The sequence below is a fragment of the Equus asinus genome, chromosome 1 (assembly GCF_041296235.1).
Source record: "Equus asinus isolate D_3611 breed Donkey chromosome 1, EquAss-T2T_v2, whole genome shotgun sequence".
NCBI lineage: Eukaryota > Metazoa > Chordata > Mammalia > Perissodactyla > Equidae > Equus > Equus asinus.
Window position 1 is genome coordinate 127,165,457 of NC_091790.1, and position 17,682 is coordinate 127,183,138.

Genomic DNA, 17,682 nt, shown 5'->3' on the forward strand with positions numbered 1-17,682 from the left:
GTGAGGTAGTAGTAATTTTTTTCCATGTAGGCAGCCAGTTTTCCCCAAATATTTATTTATCTGCAATGCAATTTTTGTTATAAATAAAGTTTCCATATACATGAAGACATTTTCTGAGCCATCTGTTATGTTTCATTGGTTTATTAGATTATACTGGTGCTATACTACAGTATTTTATGTACTATAACTTTATAATTAATCTTGATAACTAGGAGTAACACTACTTTTTCATTTTTATTCAAAATTTTCATGGCCCTTAGCTTTTTTTTTTTTAAAGATTTCATTTTTCCTTTTTCTCCCCAAAGCCCCCTGGTACATAGTTGTATATTTTAGTTCTGGGTCCTTCTAGTTGTGCCATGTGAGACGCCACCTCACTGTGGCCTGATGAGCAGTGCCATGTCTGCACCCAGGATCCGAACCAGCGAAGCCCTGGGCCACCACAGTGGAGCACACGAACTTCAGCTCTCGGCCATGGGGCCAGCCCCGGATCTTAGGTTTTTTATATGAATTTTAGGATCATCTTTCAAAATTCCATAACAAACTTTTTGTTATTTAATTGAAGTTTCTTGCTATTCACATATTAACTTGGGAATAATTCCAATCTTCATAATAATCTTTACAAGATTCTTTATGTGCCTATTCATTCATGTCTTCTTTTGTGAATTTCAACAGTATTTTGCGATTTTCTCATGAAGGTGTTGTGAGTATTTTGTTAGATCTATATCCTGGAATCCTAGACTTTATGCTGCTACTGTGAAAAGGTTCTCTCTTTTATCATGTTTTTGAAGTGGTCATTACAGATGACATAAGGCTATTGTTTCTTGCTTGATTTTCCTGTCTATTTCGTCTGACTTTGATACCATTTCACCACCATGATATGCGTCTTTCCATCTATTTTTTTCAACTCTTCTGTGAGATTTTACTTTAAGTATATTTTCTGTAAACAGCATGTAGCTAGGTATGTTTAATCTACTTGGATTAAGTTTATCTTTTATTAGGTGATTTACATACATCAACAAGAGTCAGAGATGACTTGGAATTAATTATACTTTCTGTTTAATTCTTTTTTTAACTGAACTCTTTCCTATTATTTTCCTTCTGCATCCTTAAGTAATGCTTTCAGCTATAAGTAACAGAAAAACTTACTTAGAATGATTAAACAAATTGAGATTTATTTTTCTAATATAACAAGAAATCCAGAGATAGGCATAGGCTTGCCATTTCAGTAATGAGTTTAGGAACCTGGGTTCTTTCTTTATTTTCACTCTGTCATTTTTAGTATTTGTTTTCATCCTTTTTGCCTAATGATTGCAAGATGCATGCTGCATATCCAGGTATCATGTCTACCTCCAGATACAATAATATGGGTCAGAGACAAAAGGGTTTTACATTACAGGGCTTTCACAAAGATTAAATGAGCTGATACTATGCCCAGCATGTTTAAGCTCTCAATAGGGTATCAACAGTTATTAACAGCTTTTAATTACTATAACAGAAATTATCCCTTATCATCCAATTTTTGTAAACCCCAAGTCATTCTGGACCCCAAGTCCAGGCAATATAATGAACCATGCCCTTCTGGTGAGAATGCCAGATTGGTAAGTCCTGAGGGTACCATTCACAAACTGGTTTGTATGTACAGTGCCTCCTGGAATTGGGCTGTGCACATCCTACTTGTCTATAGATGGGCAGCACTGACCTCAGGCTTCCTAGTAAATGGAACACTCAAGATTATTAATATTCTTGATTAAAAAAAATGCAATTACTGTTAAAGGTGAAATTATTAAGTAGAGAATTTGCAACCTATCTTAAAAGAACAAAAAAAATCGGACATTTGTTCTGTGGACTAATTGCTACTGCTTTCCACCTCCTTTGAAAACCTGTTAGCAAATTCCAGTCTTCCTCACTGACTGAAATTAAGCCCCTTTCTAATCAGAAATAGGTATCACCTCCCCAGGTTCTTCAACAGCAAAATAAAAGTCTCCTTATATTCTGTCTATATTCAGTTTACATAGTGATACTCTGAATAAGGAGTTAACAATATTATCTGTCTTTTAAGCTCATATGTGAGGGTATTACCCTCAAATGGTACAGATAGTATATGATACAAAAATAGTTGGCATTATTATCCCCAAAATTAGTAAATCAGAATTTCTTTGGTTTCTTTTGTAAAGAAGGTTGAAATTATAGGAAATGGATGAATCATAACATTCAGATTGGCTGAGGTATATTGAGAAAATACTATTAGCTATTGCAAAGATTGGTATGTAACATTAGTTCATAGTAAAATAATCCTTGAAAACAGGCTCAAATAAAAATACTTCATTAATAGTGGATTAACATGAGTAAGTTTTCTGAAAAAGAAGAATAAACTATTTTTAAATAATCAAAACACCAATAAATATTTTAAGAATTAAAGAAATAAACAGTACTTCTGAAAAGAAAGAAAGGCAATGAATGACCTGGTGGAATTTTTTTAATTGCAATTTATCCAAATTAATTTGTAAATATATTCTTTTTCAGGTAAGATGAAGCTCATGCTCCTGAACATCTTAATATAAATTTAATTAATTATGTTTGTTATATTATGATTTACAATCTTGTCTTTCTATAAAGGAATTGCCATATCTTTGACCGTATCTAATTATATTCCATCCCTTTTCCTGCAAAAAAGCATCTTCTATACAATAATATAATTTGTTTCATTATTATTTTTATTTATTTTGCTTAACCATAGGGACTGGCTATGTCAGCTTTAGGACTGATAATGCAGAGCATCCAACACTGTAAATCTATTACGGTACTATATGCTTAGCCAGAAGAAATAGAAAAGAAAAGAGAGTAGAATGTTGAGTTACTGGAAATAGTCCCCACTCCACATTTGAAAATGATATGCTAAATGAATTATCCATTAATACTTGATGAACTTTGAAAGCTTTTTTCACATTAATATATGATAGAATATCAAAACTTGTTTCAGAAATTTATTACAGCCCACTGTTCTGGTTTTTACTCTAAGCAAAACTCTTCTACAGTTTCTATATTATGAGAAGTTTTCATACTTTTTCTTATTATTCTTATTATTTACATTCTCTGTCTATGAAAAAAACCTGTACCATTTGCATTTTTCCTTTCCTTTCATATATAGTAGGGAATTTTCTAGCACCACAGAGGGTTTTTGTGTGTTTTTGTTTTATTGTATCCCTGACTGCTCCATTTAGATTCATACGTTTCAATATATTCTCAAAAGTGACTTATATGTGAGTGTGTACAGAAACAGTCTAACACAAATCTATTATTTTATGTGTCCAGTATTCCTTGTCTTCTTCCGCCACTACCTTGGGAATGTCTGCCCCCAAATCCATATGGGTCTGTTAGGTTGGAAACTACCATCCTCTGTTTTCTTTGCTACAATGATTGTTCCAGAGATGGGCATCTAACCCACACAGAAAAATTCAGAGTCCTTCACTGAGGATGCTATGAGACGCATTCTCTCTTTCCTTTGAGTCAAGAGCTTAAAACTGGGTCCCAGAGCAGCTAGCAGCTCTGTCCCCAGCCTCATGGAACAACCTGAGTAAAAGGCTAACTTGCAGAGAAAATTGAGAAAAGAGTTGAGAAATTAAAACAGGCAGGAAGCTGGTATTTCCTGAGGCCATTTCCACCCATGAATTTCTCAAAAAAAAATAATTTCTCAATTATAACCAATAAACATTCTTTCGTTTTAAGTTAGTTTGTGTTTTTTTTTTGTCTCTTAATCAGTGAAAGATACTGCTTTAAGTAGGTATAGTTGAATAAGTATCACGTTAAAAATTTGCACCCTGAATGCAATGGAAAAATGGATGTTAAAATTATTTGATATTGTTTTTAAGCTTATTAACATAGTTTAGATAGGCATAATGGAGCATAAAGATATATAATAAACACTCGTGAAATGATAGGCCAGCTTAAGAAATAAAACATAAATTCAGATGAACCCAAATATATAACCCTTCCCCAACGTCATCCTTCTCCCACACCCACAAAGTAATCATTATTAATTTGATAATTATTATTTCCTTGCTATTTTAATACTATTGCTACATATATATGAATCCCCAAACAATGTGCATCATCTAAGCACTTCTCACTACATTGGACCCCAACCCTGGTCTGCAGCATCGCCTTTTCCCTGGATAACTGCAACAGATACCTATCAGTTCTTCCTTCTTCCTCAGGGTGAACCTTTCAGAACTTAGGTCAGGCTGTTTCATTCCTTGATTCAAAACTCTCCAATATTCTCCCACACCACTTTCAGTAAAAGGCAAAGTTCTTGCAGTCTTCTACGAGGCTCCTGTTACTCCTCTGACCACATCATGTCCACCCTCTTCCTTGACACATTGGCCTCCTTTTCCCTGGATGTGTGGGCATGTTTCATTTTAAAAACATTTTGGTCTGCCAGGAACATTCTCCCCACGGGTATCCACATGGCTCTCTTCCACCTTCAGTGTTTATACAAGTTCTCAGTGAAGCCTTCACAGACAAGACTATTTCCAATTTTTTTTTAAACTGCAGGAGCTCAGAATTGAGTTGCTTACACTTCTCAATTCACAGCACACAAGCCCTCAATTAACATCATCTCTGCAAGGATCCTTATTTGTTTGGCATTTAATTTTGTCTGTATTTTCCCTTTCATCTCACTAACTTCATCTCACCACCGTCCTAACCACAGGCATCCAATCTTGTGTATTTACAACAGTCCTTTCAACCCAACTTCCATATATTTATTACGTTAATGTTTACATATGGTATAGCTGTAAAAATATCTAGTATTGTTTTGTATTTATTTATTTATTTTTTTGAGGAAGATTAGCCCTGAGCTAACTACTGCCAATCCTCCTCTTTTTGCTGAGGAAGACTGGCCCTGAGCTAACATCCATGCCCATCTTCCTCTACTTTATAGTGGGACGCCTACCACAGCATGCCATTTGTCAAGTTGTGCCATGTCCGCACCTGGGATCCGAACCAGCGAACCCCGGGCCACCTAGAAGTGGAACGTGCAAACTTAACCACTGCGCCACCTGGCCGGCCTCTATTTATTTATTTTTAACTGAAATAATGCTATGCTATAAATCTCTTTCTTTTTATTATTTTCCACTTAAAGTTATGCTTTTGAAATCTATTGATTTTATGATATATAGATCTGGGTCATTTTTTCTGACAGCTGCTGCATAGTATTCCTTTACCTGCATGTATTTTATTTATCCATTCCTCTAGTAATGGACTCATATATTGCCTCTGAGTTTTGACAACCACAAAAAAACTGGAAAGCATCATTTTAATAATAAGTCTTTACTTACCAAATAATTTGTTTCATCAGTACTATTTTATATTTTATTTTTACCTTTAGCTTAAGAAAACAATTATTCTTTATTGTCCTTGAAGAAACAAAGACTTCGATGATACAAGCTAAGAAATTCTTCCATCTCTCTCCTTAACCCTCTATGTTTCCATTCCTGAATCATTTCAACTCAGAGTCTGACAGAGGAGATAGAACTTAAAAAGATCGTTACAATACAATGTGGTTGGTGCAATGACAGAGGCACTGAGGGTACAAAGACTTCACTAACAGAGCCAGGAGGAATGGGCCTCATGGACAGCTTCTTGAAAGAGGTAAGCTGAAGAGTGGGCCTCAAAGGATGAATAGATGTTTTCCAGTAAAAAGCCATTTGGGAGGGGTGATCACATTGAGTAAAGAAAACAGCATAAGCAAATGTAAGGAGAGGAGGAACTGTACAACCTGTTTAGAAAACTACAAGCAATTTGATATAACCAGGATGTAAAGTGGGACAGAGAACATGTGAGGAGATCAACTGGAGAAGCAGAAAGAGGGGTTTGTGATATTAAAAGCTGGCTAGAGTTATTTAGTTGATAGAGGTCCATATAAACGTTTTATGCTAGATAGTGACAAAGCCAAATTAGACAGTGGCTATGAAAGATGATTTTGCAGATGATGATGCTGGAGTTTAAGAGAACAATTAGGAGACTAGGAAGTTCTCTGGGTGAGATGTGATGAAAACCTAAAATTGGGCTGTCGTTTGAATGGAAAAGAGGGAAAATTTTAGGAAATATTTAAGAGAGCCAGCACCTGATGGCCTAGCGGTTAAAATTTGGTGTCCTCTGCTTCGGCAGCCAAGATTCAATTCCCAGGTAAGGAACCACACCACTCCTCTACCAGTAGCCATGCTTTGGTGGCAGCTTACATAGAAGAACTAGAAGGACTTACGACTAAAATATGCAAGTATGCACTGGGGCATTGGGGAGGGAAAAACAAAAACAGAGGGAGAGGAAGACTGGGAACAAATGTTAGCTCAGAGCAAATCTTTCCCAGTAAAAAAAAAAAAAAAATTTAAGAAATAAAATCTTCAAGGATTTGGCAATTGCCCAAGTGGAAATGAGACAGTGATTGGAAGAATAATGCAACCAAACTTGAGTTTAAAATATAGGAGGAGGAGGAGTGTACATGTTAAGAGCTATAGTCTTCTATCCTCTAGCAAAAAAAAAAACAACATAAAACTAAACTAAAATCTGATATCTTTCCCCGCTAACAAATTTACATTTAAAGTTTTAAATTTCCCTAAAAGTTTTATGTTGAAATCAGAAAGGTATTATTCTTAATAAATTAAAAACTTTTATTTCTTTAAATAACATAATGTGTATTTACATAACATGTCTATGTTATCACGTCTGCCATAACAATTTAACCTAGATTGAATTTTACATACTATTTTGGCAAGAAGAATAATGAGTCACTTGTTAATTAATAAAGATAAAACTTTTAAAAGCAGGTTTTTAAATAACAATCATTCCACTCCCTCTCATTCTATTTCTCTTAATTTGTAATACAATTATTTTCAGGAACATCTTAGTAGAATATCTTATTTTGAATATATCTAAACACTTTATTAAGGAAAACAATTTGTGAACAAAAAAATGATTAGTTAATTAAACTGTGATATGAGAGTTTAATACATCAAATCAAACACTAGAAAACTCTCAATCTGAGATTCCTAATCCATATTCCTAAAGTCACAAGAAAAATGCATTCTGAGAACAGATCATATTCCAGAGCTCTAAAACATCCACAAATTAATATGAGGAACAACTCATATTAATTTTACTCAGATAACCTTACTGCTAACTATAAAAAGGCAAACTGTAATCGGCTGAGAAATATCAGAGCACTCTCAAAAGAAAACTAAGTTGCACAACTTGACCTAAATTTTAACCCAGTTAATTCATCATTAACTAAAAGAAAATGACCTCAAACTATCAGACTATCAAAAGGAACAAAGACTTGAAGAAAAAGCTCTCTGTCTTGAAAATAAATTGTTAACAAATGGTTCCTAGTCTTTTGGCCTCTTGCAGTAACTGAAATGATTTTAAACTACCTTTTCCACCAATTAAAACAGTTAGAAGTCAAACAGAGCATGCCCCTGCCTAACTTGACGCAGAACCATAGAATATGAAATGGACTCAGATACTTCAATAGTAAAGACCGCTTATTGATTTAAACCATTCCGCCAATAACCCTGTTTCTCTGGTTTAATGAAACATTAGTGGATGAAAAAAAGTTTAAAAAGAGAAAAATAATAACTCAGTTAACTCTTATACTTTAGGACATAGAATATTTTAATAAATTCCATTTCTTCTGGTTCAAAGAAATCCAGAGAACTTTCTAAATGCATCTATATCAACATTTATGCCTTTTAAAATATACAATTGTAACTTCTTTTGATTAAACCTGCCATCAATACCTTATGGTAGCATTCTGAATTTTTCTATCTCTTTGTATAATACCATAGCTGTATAAAATAAAGAATATTAAACTAATTCCCTCACTGTCTTCAGGATACAGCCTGGAAGTTCTTAATGAAAAAACAAATTCCTCGGGCCGGCCCCGGTGACCTAGTGGTTAAGTTTGGTGTACTCCACTTTGGTGGCCCAGGTTTGGTTCTCAGGCGCAGACCTATACCACTTGTCAGCGGCCATGCTGTGGTGGCAGCCCACATACAAAATAGAGGAAGATTGTCGACAGATGTTAGGGCGAATCTTCCTCAGCAACAAAACAAAACAAAAGAAAACAAACAAAAAAACCAAATTCCTCATTTGAACTTGTTTGTTTGCCAGTGATTTTCCTCCTTCACTCATAGTGCCCTGCACAGACACACACTCACACACTAATCAGTATATGGAAAGATATGATTCATTAAGCTTTCCATATTTGGAACAACAATCAATGTCAATATATATAAATATATAGTGACAAACTGAAGAGAAAAATTTGTGTTCTACCTCATTCAAATTTCATTTCACTCTTTTAATTCATCTTTAAAATGTAGTCTGAAGTGCATACCATGTGGCCTTTAAAGCATAGCCTATTTCTTTCCTTAAAATTATATGAAGCATAGGTTTGCATTTTAGCATTTTCTCACAGTTCCTTTTATTTTGTCACTTTTTACACTGACCTTTGTTAACAATTTTTTAGTTTCTTTCTAAATCATACTTGTCTTTAACTAATAAGCATTTACAGACTGACCATAATTGCTTCATTTCATCTATATGACGCTAGTGCTCAAAGATGTTTTATTTGCATTTTGATTTCAGATTATTATTATAACAAAGGCATCCCTATTTGTCTTCCTACATAGCTCTCAGAGCTGTCTGTCTCCTTTGCTCCTACTGCTGCCTCTGCCTGCGGTCTAGTTTTTATCGTTTCTTACTTGGACTATTAAATTGCCTCCTAACTGGTGCCCTGATTACAGATATGATCCCTTATAATACATCCTTCATGGCACCAAATCTTATCACATAATTTTCCTTCTTAAAATCCATCTATAGCTTCCAATTGCCTGTCTGCAGAGTAGAGTCTAAATTTCTCCTGACAGCATCTGATATTTCATAAATTATCTGAACCATGATGATCTCTCAATGCCTGTCTTCCTCCAGCACAGAACTTTGCTACAACCACAGAAGTGCCCACAGATTCACCAATAATATATATTCTCTCATGTTTTAAGGCTTTGAGCGTGAAGCTTTCCTTTATTGGAAACTTTGCCAGCCTTCCTCCAGCTAGACTACTTATTACTTTTAGTTCAAGAACTATGTAAAAAAATATTCCCTGCCAGGAAGGCTTTCCTTTTCCAACTTAAAGCAGAGTGTCTTAATATTCAATGTGCATTCACCTCTATCATAACTCTTACTCCAACTGTTCATGAACATAGCTCTCTGCCCCAATACACTGGTTCTTTCTGGTGGAGACTCAGCATTAATCGTTTTCTCTAGCTCCAGTTTGGCTTTGTGAAAGAAAGATCAATCAGTAAATAAGCAATCAATAAAAATGCAGTTACTATACTTTTAATTAGATTACATAGTTTTTAACTGAAGCAATATCATCCCTCTGAGTTCACTTTTAGTGTAGTAAATTCTTTAAAAAGCTGTATGTCAACATCACTTTTCACGTTTGGTTATGGCAGGTTACACAAAGAATCTTAAGTTCTAAAACTCTATCAATATTTTTGTGTAAACATTCACTTCAATTTCACAACTATGTTACCAGGCTTGCTTTATTCTTTAGTCTCTCTGAGTCTTGATTTCTTGATTCAATATTGATCCAAAAAATACTTATCGAGTGGGTATTTTGTGCAAGTCTCTAGCCTAGAAACTGGGAATATCATAAATATTATAATGTCCATTTTAGAGGGTTGTTGTGAGAGTTGGGGGCCACCAATTCTTTTTTTTAAAGATCGCAGCAGAGTGTTTCGCAAATAAATGGCAATTGTGATGTTGATGTAATGGTTATTGTTGTTAAGGAAGATGTGCTAATTTTTGTGAGAAGATGAGAATGAGATGAGTGATGAATGAGAAGATGAGATGAATGAGAATTCATTCGTCTAATAGAATGAATATATAATATGTATATGTATTTTTTTTTATTTAATAGCAACAATGTCATAATAAAATGTGTAAAGGAAAGACCTCCTCCTACTATTTAGTATTCTCTAACACCAATGAGAGCTGTCTGGGCCTCAGAGGCCAATGTAAATTACAGAAATCACAATCGTCTGCTATGTCATGAATAAGTAAGCATCTGCTTTGGATGATAATAGTCTAAAATTGCATCTGCTTTGTGCAGGAAAATACACAAATGCAAAAGATTACTTGAGTAGATAGCAGCTATTTTTTAAAATAAAAGATTTAAATAGGAGAAGGCTCTTTTTCCTACAATTTTTATTGGTGGAAAACAAATAATAGAATATATTGATTATTTTAGAGACTAGCAGTCAAACACTTAATGAAGAAGCAGTGTGCACTTTCCTCAAAGTATATTATCACATCTCTGTGTTACTTACCTATAAAATTAGTTTCTTCAGGGAAAGTGTTACTTGGCTGAGCAAGGACTTCTTCTGGGAAATGTGCTGATCTCTGCTCTCTCTTGTTTTTTTTTTGGTCAGTTCTACTTCTTTATCTAAATATAAAAGTTAGTTTCCTATTGAAAGTTATGTAAATTTTCAAATGACTTTCTGGGTAAGATAAATCATGTTTCAGTTAGAGGAAGTAACTAATAATCTAAATGGTAGGAAAATGAATTACCTTCAATGCAATTTTGGCATTTTCCAAAATTCTGAAACTTTTTTCTAACTGAGCACTTATATAAAATATTTTAACTTTTAAGGCAAGTGAAAAAAAAGCTCTTTCTGTATAACATTGGTGCTATCAGAATATGTTTAATGAGTGTATTAGAGCATACTTAGTTGCAATGACTATTACTAAAGAGTTCAGGGTAAATTATTTAGAGTAATAGTAGGGAACTATTTATTTACTGAAAATAATGCCACTTTTTTCTTGTCCTTGTTAATACTGTTTGATCGCTATCCCTAATTTGTTTATTTCCTCATATATTAAAAGGTTGAACTATTTTGCACTTACAACTTCTTTTTCAAAAATCAATTCTCCCTACCCTTAAAAAAATTGCCAAATCTACTGTCATCTCTTTTTATCTGTTTGTTTGATTCTTTATATTCATATTCCTCAAAATAACTTTGTATTGCCTTTAAACTTATTGATTTTTTAATTCTGATAGATGAAGATTTAGCCTTCCTCCTCCTTGCAATATACTTATATTACAATCTGGATCAAACTAATATCTGGCATTTACATTAACTTGACTATTTAATGTTGTTTACCTCTGAGAACCAGTTGGGTATTACATGGAGTTCTTTTTTAACAACTTTTTAAAATTTTTTCCTCAAATTGTTAATTACTTTGTTTTACAATTTGCTTAGTTTTCTATAAACCTATCCCTAATTGTTCCCAAAGTGAGCATTAAAACCCCACACAACGCCACTTTTCACTTGGTCAGACACATCATGATTTCTGTCAATTCCTCTCCTCCTCTCCTGCACCAACACCTCAGTCAACACTCACCTGCAGCTAGAACTCCCCATATTTTGATCAACTTTTTCCAGTGTCCTCTATGCCTGCTGCATGGCTATTGTCTTTAGAGTCTCCTCATTTCATCATTGAGGTCCCCATCCTTGTTTTCTCTACTATTCTTGTCTCTTGGGTCCCAAGTTTCTGTGTGTGTGAGTTTGTGTGTGTTTGAGCGTGGTTTATTCTCTACTTTGGTGATGCATATCCTCAAATAACTTCCAGACAGGTAGCATGGTAAGTAAAATTTTTGAGGCCTAGCCCTCCTAAAATGATTTTTATTCAACCCTTACACTTGACAGATGGTTTGTGCACAGAATTTTACTTTATATTCGCTTCCACTTGGAATTTCAAGGGCATTACTCATTACCCCCTTTTCTTTTAAGAGTTTATTATTGCTGTAGGGAAATTGTATGGATTCTTATCCTTCCTCCTTGTATATAATGTATTTGAATTAATTAATTAATTGTCTCTAGAAATATTGGGAATCTTCTTTACACCTTTTGTTTTCTGAACCATTAGGATGTTGTCCCATTATGTAGATCTCATTCATTGCCTTTCCAATGTGAAGGTTTATTTTCTTCATTTTGGGAGAAAATGTACTATTTTTTAAATAATGTTTCTCTCCATTTTCTCTACTTTCTGTGGAATTACTACTAGCTAGAATTTGAACCTCATGACTTTATCATTTAAATTTCTTGTTTTAACAATTATAAGTTTGTTGATAATTTCTGTTCAGTGGAATGCCAGTTTTACTGAAAAGCCAGTTCATGACCTTCCACCATGTTTTTTCCTCTTGATTGAGCAAAATGCGAGAGATATTTATTTAGGATAGTAATCATTTGGTGATCAGATATATATTAATATATAATATATATATTTTTTTTAGCCTAATCATCATTTGCTTGTTGCCTTTGCTTTTGGTTTCTTTTAGCATATAAATATCATTAGTTTTTGCAGACAAAAACATCTCTCATTTTTTGGTTTATGGGTTTCTTGTAATGCTTATAAAGCTGTCCTGCCCACCCTACTAAAGTTATACAAATATTCTCCTAAATTTCCTTAAAATATTTTTATTATTTTATTTTTAAATCTTATTTTCTTAATCCAGGTTAAAATTATTTGGTATACGGCATGATCTAGGAGTCACGTTTTTCTTAAAGAAGAAAATTATCATACAACTATTTGCAAAATAAGCTATCTTTTTCTACTGGATTAAAATGTCCATTTCATTGAAATTTTATAATACTATAACCATATATGCACTGTATGCACTGTCTATGTTATTCCATTTGTGTATTTTTCTATTTTGTGTTAATACAATGCTGTTTTGAGTACAGTAAATTTATGGATTTTTTTCTGAGGAATATTAGCCCTGAGCTAACATCTGTGCCAATCCTCCTCTACTTTGTATGTGGGATGCCTCCACAGCATGGCTGATAAGTGGAGTAGGTCTGTGTGAACCCAGGGCCCCCAAAGCAGAGCGTGCAGAACTTTAACCACTCAGCCACAGGACCTGCCTGGAAATTTTTAATATCTGATAAAACAAGATTTCTTATTTTTTAGGTAAGCCGCATAATGCCTATAATGTAATTGATAATGATATTAGTTAATTGGCTATAATCATCAACAGTGTTGGATATTTTCCTTTCCAATCATTGCAGACAATCATATAAATTTAAAATAGTTTTTCATGCAAGAGCACTGTGACCATCAATATCAAAATAAAAAAGTTGCAAAGTACAATGGATAAGTGTCAGGTAATATTAGATTATATATCTTTAGATTTTAACCCTGACTGTTTAATTAGTTGCTATGTGACTCTGGGTGAATAGTTTCTTTGTTCTGGGTCTCTGTTTCCATAAGTCTAAAGTGGAAATCATTATTCCATATCTACATTGCCTACTGTTTTGTGATAAATGAACCAGATGATGTAAAAGCATTTAGAACAGAGTAAACATTATATATCTATAATATTTATACATCTTTTTTGTTAATTTTCTACATCTATGATAAGAGACTATTCTTGGCTTATATTCATTCAGTACTCTTTGCTATGTTTCAATGTCCTTATCTTGATTCAAAAACCTCTCTCTCATAGATAAATCAGAGCACCAACTCCCAAAGCAAGCATCTCAGGGACTTCTAGGCAAAGAAAGAAGACTTTTTAAAAAATATTAAAAACTGCCATTAGAGACACTAATCTCTGAAAGTCTACAATATTTTGGGTTTTAAATTTAGCAATTGCCAACTCTTTGATGTGTGCTAAGTCTAAGAAATATTCAAGATATCTTTTCGAAATTTAATTCATTTAACTTTTTAGTGGTCAATCAATAAGTGCCAGAGATGAATCTGGCTCAGAGTAAAGACCCATAATTTTTTTTATATTTCAATAATAGACTATTTTTCAGTAGTTTCCTTCAATTTTAAATTCCTAGCAAGTAATCCAGGACTAGAAATCAGTAACACTGAATTTTAAACTCAGGTAATTTAGGAAAATATGATAAGGTCCAGGGAAGCCATCCTCTACAAAGAGGAGACATTACTATACAAAGAACCACACCAGAATGATGTTGAGGAGCAGGCTGTCTGAAATACTGTAATAAAAAATATGTATCACCTTTTCAAAACAAACTGGAAACATCTTTTCTGGTGGAATGCCAAAGGCAGAAAAAGAAATCATTTTAGAGAACATAAATTTAAAAGGCTTGGGAAAAATGGGGCCAGGAGTAGTCACTTGCATGACATAGCCAATGATTGGGACAATAATAGCTAGCATTTATGGACTATGTACCAGCTATGGTACCAAGCACCTTACACTCATTATTTCCATCAATCCTGGCAACACACTGATAAGGTAGGTACTATTGTTATTCTTACTTTTATAGTTTAGGAACCGGAGACTTAGAGAATTTGAATAACTTGCCTAATATCATGCATATAAAAATTGGCACATCCAAATTGGCATATAAAAATATAACACGTTGATGAATAAGAAAACATTATATGTAAGGATGTCAATTCTCTCAAAATTATGTTAGAGTTTTAATATAATTTCAACAAATATTGATATGGAATTTCCTTTGCTTCTCAACAAAGAGAGTTGTAAAGTTCCTTTAAAAATATGTTAAAAAACACATCAGTAAAAACAGTCCAATTTAGGAAAACTGAAAATAAAATTAGCGTAATTGAATAATTGTGGCATTGAAAGATACAAATAGACAGATAAGTTAATGAAATACTCCGTAAACCCTATTACCAGACATAAGTATACTTGAAAATTTTGAGTTTGATGAATGTGGTATTTCATATTAGTGAGGAAAGGAAACTTTATTCAACAAACATTTCCAGGAAAATTGGTTGACTACTACTTTATCACATGGAATAAAAGAAATTGATTTAAATAACTAAATATTGCCTTTCACACCACAAAAGAGCCAGAAGAAAGTAGAAATCATCATGTACCTAACATCCTTACGTGGGTAGAAAATATCTAAGCAAATAATTAAAGAAGAAATGATAAATGAAATTATTTATAAGTTTAACCCCCCCCCATATTTTTGTATTTAAGTTCAGGAGTAAAAGTCAAGAATTTAAATTGCCATTTTAAAAGCACTGGACTCAACCGTTTGTTCACATAGTATGTTACTCGTACTTTTAGATTACTTTTCCCCCATGTAGACTAACCCTTTCTCCTATTGCATCTTTCCTCATACTGTTCCTCCAGTCGGGAATTCGCCTCTCCCATTGCCGCATGTTTGGACCTTGTCCATCTGTCAAAGCAGTTACCACGTGTAACTTCTTTCCCAAAACCGTGTCCTGACTCATACAGATTTAGAAATGCTTTACAATGACGAAATCCCAAAGCACATAATTTCCTCTCTTACATGTGAATTTTTCTCATAATTCTTCTTTCCATTACTGTTATTAAAGGTGATAAAATACTTAACAATAGGTGTGGCAGAGTCTCCAACCAATGTGAATACTCAGTGGCTGTACATACTGGTTGAGCCTGCATGCTCACTGGTTGATTATAGATGTCTAGGTCGTAAGCTTCCTCAGATCAGCAGATGTACTGAATTGATCTCTGTAGCGTCCAGATTTTTAACACAATGTCGTGCATATAATAGACATATTCATATTTAGTATTAATCAACTTTGGAAATATAAAAAATACAGTATAGGGGTAAAATTAGGGCAACAAGCTCACAAACAAATATATTCACTCTGCTGAAAACAGTTTTGTAACATAATGTGCACATAGGCCAGTTTTTAAGTACGATATATATAGGACTAAGTAATCAAATGGCACAAACAATCCACAAATCGCATTACTTTTAATAACATCTTGATCTCAAAATTGACATAAAAATCAAATATCACACTTCTTTATAACACATCTATAAAAATTAATATGTTGTAAATAAATTTTATCCATTGTCAGCTTCAATACAGGTGAACTTAAAGATAATTTTTTATTTAAAAATTATTTCCTTGAAAGATTACGCTTGACCTCAATAAAATGAAGAAACTTAGAAAAATACCAAAATAATGAGGAGTGATATATAGAAGACACACAAAAAAGATGTTACACGTTTAATTTGAAAGTTCCTTAGTTTAATTGGAACTAGAGCCTGAAGAAATGAGAGTCTGGAGTCGACATGAACTTTTCTTCTGGAACGAGAGTGTAACTATTATATAGTAGTGGGAACTCTACTAGGAACTCCTGTTGGGCAAGGACTGTGTCACATTCCACAGCGCATCCCCAGAATTATCCCAGTGCCACTGACAACAGGTGTTCACTAACTATTGGCTGAGTGACTTATCAGATGCCCTAATAACAGCTGTTATTATGTTCTAATTGAGGGTCTTCCAGAGTGCTTTTATATTTTTCTCTTTGCAGGGTAATTTTTAAACAATCCAGTTGGACAAGGAAAGAGAGGAAATTAGACGAGTATTTTATATAGAGCACTTGGATATTCCAATCTACAAACCCTTAGAGAAATAATCTATCATTTACTCCATCCCTTTTTCCTATTAAAAAAGAGAAAACACTGGAGAAAATGATTAAAAAAAAACCTTTTTGTGTTTATCAAAACAAGATAACAAGACAGAGGACTCTAATACTGAGGCCTAGATTTTTATTGGTTTAATGTAGGAAGTCATTTCTGTTTCATACTTGTTTCATGGACTTTGCAAGCATGTTCATTCACCTAAAAAGGACTCATACTAATCACTGTCAGAGCTATGTATAAAATATCTATGCATATAAGATAGACTTGAGATGCCAGTTAAAATGAGATTGCTTGGGTCAGTATAGATTTCCATTTTTTCTACATAAATTATTATGCTTTTTCAAAAAAATTTAAAAAGACTTCCAGTAAGATATTGAATGAAATCTTTTTCTCTGCCCTGCTCCCCTCTCCATCCTCCCCTCCTTAGGTTAACATTATTGGTGATGTGCTTCACACAATTATTTGAAAATATTTGTGAGTAGAACTTAGCATATTTCTATAATGGTAGAGGTTTATTTGCTCTGGCCCACTGAAAATGTAAATTAAGTGATTAAATTCAGGCTTCCAAAGATACTTAAGAAAATAAATGATTTATTAGGGTTATATGTTCCTTAAGTGCATGCAGCCAGGCAAATTAAGCCTCATATGAAGATCTTAATGCCTGCTGCTAAAGCTCGTGGACATCTGGTTTAAGAGAATAAATGTGTCAAGCCAGTCACCATGTGTAACATACATGGATGCCTACTAGCAAATAATAGCACTATTAAATACATCTAATTTTAAAAAATGTAAGAAAGGGCCAAATCTCTATTTTTGAGGGTATTAGAGGTTTTAACGTAAGTAGGGAAAACCTGATCAATACAATTGGAAAGTCTAATTAATTTGCTCTAAATCTTTAAAAGTGGTCTTGTATAGCTGTCCCAACAAGTGCAGGAGATTTTATCAATCTTGACTAATATCACTCCTTTGGACAGATCCAATGGCTCTCTCTTATATCCACTACTAATTTAATAATAGCTACAATTTAAAGGATGTTAATCATGTGCCAAACATAGCGCTTACTTTCGCTTTACATTGTGCATTTATTTAAACTGTGAAAGTTCAATCATTCATTAGTAGGGATAGTCTACAAGAGTATTACTATTTTCCATTACAACTTAGGTCAGAATCCCACAACCTTTGATTGATCTCATATTCTATT

At 33.6% G+C, this 17,682-nt stretch overlaps 1 protein-coding gene across 3 annotated transcripts in view; it reads right to left on the reverse strand.

The window, feature by feature from the left end:
* The window catches only part of PCLO (piccolo presynaptic cytomatrix protein), a 377,354-nt gene that overhangs the window by 26,672 nt on the left and 333,000 nt on the right, over positions 1-17,682 (reverse strand). The window lies entirely within an intron of this gene.